The sequence below is a fragment of the Acanthopagrus latus genome, chromosome 20, assembly GCF_904848185.1.
Source record: "Acanthopagrus latus isolate v.2019 chromosome 20, fAcaLat1.1, whole genome shotgun sequence".
Lineage (NCBI taxonomy): Eukaryota > Metazoa > Chordata > Actinopteri > Spariformes > Sparidae > Acanthopagrus > Acanthopagrus latus.
The window spans coordinates 8,251,536-8,257,549 of record NC_051058.1 but is presented as its reverse complement, the minus strand read 5'-3'; positions in this window follow the sequence as shown (position 1 = coordinate 8,257,549).

The following is a 6,014-nucleotide window of genomic DNA, read 5'->3' as shown; positions in this document are numbered from 1 at the left end:
CTCACTTACGCTCAGAAATCCAGACTCCAGGATGACTAAACAAGTACCCAGCTACTGTCCATAAAATATCTCATTACAGTGCATGTTCCATTCACGTTCCCTTGAGGATGAATTGTAACAACGTCGGTTATTTCTTTCCAACGCCAATTAGGTCCAAGTATAATTTCTCCAATATTTTGATTAATGACCAAATGACTGCAGAACTAATCACATTCCCATCAGCCTCAGATGTACTTTGTGATTGTCTTAATTACCAAATGTTGGCTAGCTTGCAAATACTGTGAGATGGTGAACATAGTGAACCTTATACCTGCTTAACTGTAGCATGTTAGCGTGCTGACATGAAGGCACCACATATTACAGCCTTATAGATGCTGGCGTAACCGACTCTTTTTCTGTGTCCTAAGTCTATATAAACTAAACCTATACAGCATATCCTGCACACTTATTGTCAAAGTCTACTATTCAGGTGCTAAGTACACAGAGAATTTACATTCAGTCTTTTTTTATGAATTTGGAGTGGTTAGGGTTAGGGGTTAGTTCACTGCAACCCCTAACCCTAACCCTAACTTTTTTCCAACTATGAGCTGCTACTCTACATTTTCTTTGAGCATTGCATTGTGGGAGATTAGGACACATATTAGCACACAATGCTCGTAAAATAAAAACACTAAGGCTATGTCTGAAATCACTCACTACTCCCTATATAGTGCACTACATAGTGACTATGCCATTTTGTAGTTTTGTTTGTCCGAATGTCTAGTGGGAAATATTATACCCCATATCGTGCACTCAAAGTATCATTTACCAAGCAATATTTACCATCATGCATTGCGCAGCGGACGAACGCATGGAGGTTTCAATTCACGTTTCAGCTGCGTGACAGTAATGATGTCATTAACGGTGCCAAAGTAGATGGGCGATGAGCTCACTATATAGTGCACTGTGTTGGACTCCCTATGTAGTGACTAGGGAGCAGGGAATGAGTGGGTGATTTCGGACACAGCCTAAATCTAATTTGAAGGTATCTTTAAAATCACTACGAGCTAGCTAACCAGCCACTCATTTTTAAATACAGGCTATCGTGCCCTCATTTAGAACGGTCAGCAGACAGTTTCACTGGAACAGCTTGAGGAGCTCTACGCTTCCACCCTGCACACCCCTTCAGAATCAAGTATTCAACCAGACCACAGTACAAAGACTAAATGACTGAACGAACTCGTGTTTTGTCCTGTGTTGTATCCTCACACCACTATGAGGAAACAACCTGGCTGTACTTGTGACTGCAGCGCCAACAGTGACACTACTTGGATACTTTCCTATTTGGATCTGTTTAATGTTCAACAGTCTTTTTTTTTTTTTTTTTTTGACAATATCCATACACAGCCAGTTCTTGGCTCAACCTCCTTGATGACCATGGTTGCTGTTTTTTTGTGAAGCCATGCCACAGACTGAATTTCCTGCCCATCCCCTACTCTTTTCTAACGCAAGCACGGGGACACCGCAATTTTGGATTAAGGCCATAACTGTGCGAGCCAGACAGCCGGAAGACAGAAAAACATGCCTGGGCTGGGTGTGTAGGTGGTGATACCTGTTTTGTGTAGACTGTGACATAAAAGCGGCCAAACCGCAGCTGCATCAAAAACAGCAGTCATTTACCGGTGAGCAGCATGGAAATGCTCACTGAGAGCACAAAGGGGTTTGTTGCATTTCGGTTATGTTTTGCATCAGAAATGTCACTCTGAGTTTCCCCCTCGCTTAGTTTTCATTTTAATGCCCTGTAATGTAATATTTCCTGTCTTAAAAAAAAGTCACATCTGTTGGACCTGCAAAACAGGACGACTCGTGGCAATAACACGAGCGACGCCACAGTGTTCCTCCCATTACCTCAGTATGGTGGCATAAATGATGGGATCTGACATCATGCATGCCACTGATTTCTTTCTTTCTGCTGCTTTTCAACAGCATGTTATTAACATCATTTAAGGTTTTCTCCACAGTCGTGCACCACCACCCCCCCAAGTTCCAACCGACCCCCCCTTCGCTGGACACGGGGATGAGGAGACAGAGTGCATTGTTCTACCGGAGGCCAGCTGGATCCAATGGCTGTGAGTGGACCCGACAGTGCAGCGGCTACGGCATAGTAAGTCACACAGGTGGCAGGGAAATTACAGCATACGCATACTTGTAGTTTGGACGTCTTCCACCTCTGGAAGCCAATAAAGACTGTGCAGGCCGCTGCCAACGACTGCAAAAGCTATACTTGGATGTAGGATTCTGGGCCGTGCCAAGATATTGCTCACCCAGCAGCAGCAAGCTCATACAGCCCAATATGTTTTAATGATCGGATTCAATAAAAGAACGATGATTGGTTCCATTAGATCCTTACAGGATATCTCTTTCAGGAGCTGGTGCACCGACACAACTTACTTCATTCCTAACAAAAGCTCTACTGTCTGCTCGTGCACACTCGTACATATGTGTGCTCGCATGTGAGCTGAAAGCCCCAAATAATCCGACTCGTCTGGCCACTTCCTCCACAGCAAATTATGACACTGTTAAAAGCCCCGGCTGTGAGGAGGGTTTTTTTTTTTTTGGTGCATCACATATGGACGCAGTGTAAACACCAGCTCGTGGACTTCCTGTTTACAAATGGTCATTCAGATGAAACCACAAGCCTGCGAAGCTCTGTTGACGGACAATGAAAGAACACACGGAAAAACTACAGAGGAAATCCGTAGCTGTCACATCTTTTCAATCCCTGCAGCTCTGAGAGGACTTGGCCTCGCCTGTGTTGTTTCTGTGTTGCCATGCCTCTGAGCGGCCGCTGCTGTCTGTGCTCCCTCCTCTCCTCTTATGTTTTACACAGGGTGCGCAGCTGAACCACAAATCTCCTGTCTGGTGCCGTCGAGGAGGTCCGGAGGACAGCTGCATTAAAAAACACTCAAGTGCAAGCACACATGATCAGAAAAATTTACTCAAAGTCTATAAAAGTTACGGCACTGATGACCAAGACAGGGTGACTACTGTCTGTGTTATATCATTCAGTATCATGGATAGTGTTTTTTTCTAATGATGCATTAACATGTGTGTTGCAGTTTAGTGTTGTAGTTGGTTTAGGTAGAGCTGCTTTATTTGTTTAGTATATTAATGCGTCTTACTTAACTCTCACATGTTTGCAAAGCATTAGCTACTGTAGCTGCAGAATGAAAACTGTAAATGTACATGCAGTGAAAAGCTGGTCTGGATTTAGGCACAGGCGAGAAGAACTGCCTACATGGAATCATCTTTAACATATATTGTGTGTGTAAAATTGGTGGCGTTAAGTAAGTAAATATTCCTTTTACAAAAAAGGAAAAATGCCATATTGTCGAGGGCCGGGTGTGGCTCCCTTTGTGTTTGAATCTACAAAAGTGAATATTTTTTATATATATGTTTTCATGAGGTTTTTGTGTACATCACCTACTTATATGTAGTAAATTCACCTTTATCTTTGCTTGATTTTTAACCTTTATTTACTCAGAAAGTCTCATGAGATACATTTTCTTATGGCCAGACTGAAATGGCAGCGTATAGAGCATATAATTGTTCCAATAAGGTACCTATAGTCAACCAATAAAAGCAATTCAATTTAAAACACTCATATTTATATAGTAAGCATATTACACAATACCATAGGGGCACTAAAAAGAGGGACTAACTATTAAAAACAGACACATTCTTTGTGAGAGACATGTTTTGAATGTGGCGTCAGGACTTGTGGCATAACTCTAGTGTTTCCAAACGAAGCTAGTCTCATTATTCCAGGCCAGCCAGAGTGTGCCGTCTTTTTAAAAAGCAACCAATGTCTTCGCAACAAGACGGTGATTGATGTATCAGAATTCCTACTGAAGAACAATAAAGAAATGAACTGTCTGCTTATATTAGCTAAGATGGATAAGTTGCATGTTTCAGCCAGTTTAAGCACGTGCTGACAACCTCCAACGTGGACATCACAACCACACAAACTATCACCTTTTGCATCATTCTGAATTTTGAACGGCCCTTTGTTTATCAAGCCTGTCTAACAATGTACCATAGGTGTACACATACAACATATAACCCGCACTGACACGCATGGCAGAACACACACACGAGATGATGGATTAATAGCCGAGGAGTGGTCAGACGGCTGCTGGCTCTCCAGGGAGCTGACCTGCAGCAGGGAGGCCACCCAATCAGAGCACATTCCTGCAGAGAGGACACCCTGTGTGGGTACTTCCTGCACAGCTCCGAATTAAAGTCGTGCCATCGGAAGTGACAAACCAGAAGACTTGCTTAGAAAAAAAAAAAAAATCAAATATCTTATTTAAATCACCAGCTGGATATTCGATCAGAGTATGACTGATGAGGGATTAACAGAGGGCATGAATTCATTATGGACGAATCACCGGACCAAAAGTAACTTGATTTATCTGATGATGCCTTACAGTGAAGCACGGCGTGATTAATGGACTCACAAACTGTAGTCAGAAAAACCCTAATGAAATTAGAATTTGAGATTTTGTTTCATTTGAATAGCCCAGTGCAGGCGCAAATTGCAAATCGATGCGTCTGTGTGGGTAAATGTATTCAATCAGTCCAGTTTTCACATTAAACAGCATTATACAAAGTCCATCAATACACTGAGGGAACATCACACTCCGGGCTGACATGAGGCCAACTAATCGCACTCTGTTGACTTTGTGTTATTTGTGTTTTGAATGCCTTCACGGCAGCTACTGCACTGTTTCGTATCAGTGATTAGAAACACATTGACCGTAGAATCACATCAACGGACGTATTACTGCCTGAAAATCAACATTAGTCACAGGGTGGAGATATCAGATCCAACCACACCGACTGCAAGGATTAGTCACCGTGGAGGAGGAACAAGGCTGTAGGAAGCTGAATGCAGTTTACTGTTACACCTTTTGATCCCGGCCTAGGTGTACGAGACGGTATCACATGTCAGACACAGCTTTGTGCTATCAAAACAAACCAGGAAACTGTCAGAGTCGTCTCAGCAAAGCCGCATGAGAAACAAATCCCCCCGCTGTGAATGATGACTGGGACGGATTATCAAGGTGGTATCAAAGTCTGAGGTGCAGCAGGGATGCTGTTCACTGTATTAAGAAAGTGACTCACATTGTGTACAAATATCGTGCGTGATGGGGAATGTGTGTATAAGTGACAGCTTCCAGTCAACGGGCCCATCAGTGACAGCAGTTGTATTGTTCAGTCCCATTTCCCTGCGTGTTTGCACAGCTGTACAGATGTTTACCGTGCTGAATATGTGTTGAAATTATAGATTTCCTCCTAGGCAACATCAGGTAAAGTCTGGCAAAACATCAGGTAAGTGCAGGTCGCTTCATGTAAAGGGTGTTTTCATCCTAAAGATTTGAACTATGCATAGTGAGTAATTTAAATATTTTAAACAATTAAGGATTCGATTGATGTTTGACTACAGCAGGATCATTATAATGTCAACAGCGTATATTCGAATATATATTTTTAATTTGTTTTTTTTCCCGTCCCTTCATTGTTTTGAATAGGCTTCAGTGCTTGTAAAAAATCTTGAAACTTAGTCCTCACTGACAGAAACTCCTGTCTCCAACAAACACTGCTCCAGAAAAGCCTCATCAGTAGTCCCGCCTTTAATTCTGTGACTTTGTGACATCACACCACATCACCATGTCACACATTTGCAGAATTTGTGTCTAGTGACTAATTTGTCAGAACTGATATATCACAGCTGCTATCTTGTTGTTAGCGGTGCTGGCTCAGGCGTGTGTGAGCTGACCAATCAGAGGAGACTGGGTATTGGGAATGGGGATTGGAGTTATTCATACAGAGGGTGAGTACAGTGCTGCAAAGGTAGTAGAGATGACAGAGTTCTGATTTCTGCCTGTAGATAATAGTTGCTAGCTCCTAACAAAGGAATACAGTTATGCATATCTGGAATAGGTGATTTGTGAATATGTCATTTTTAATGT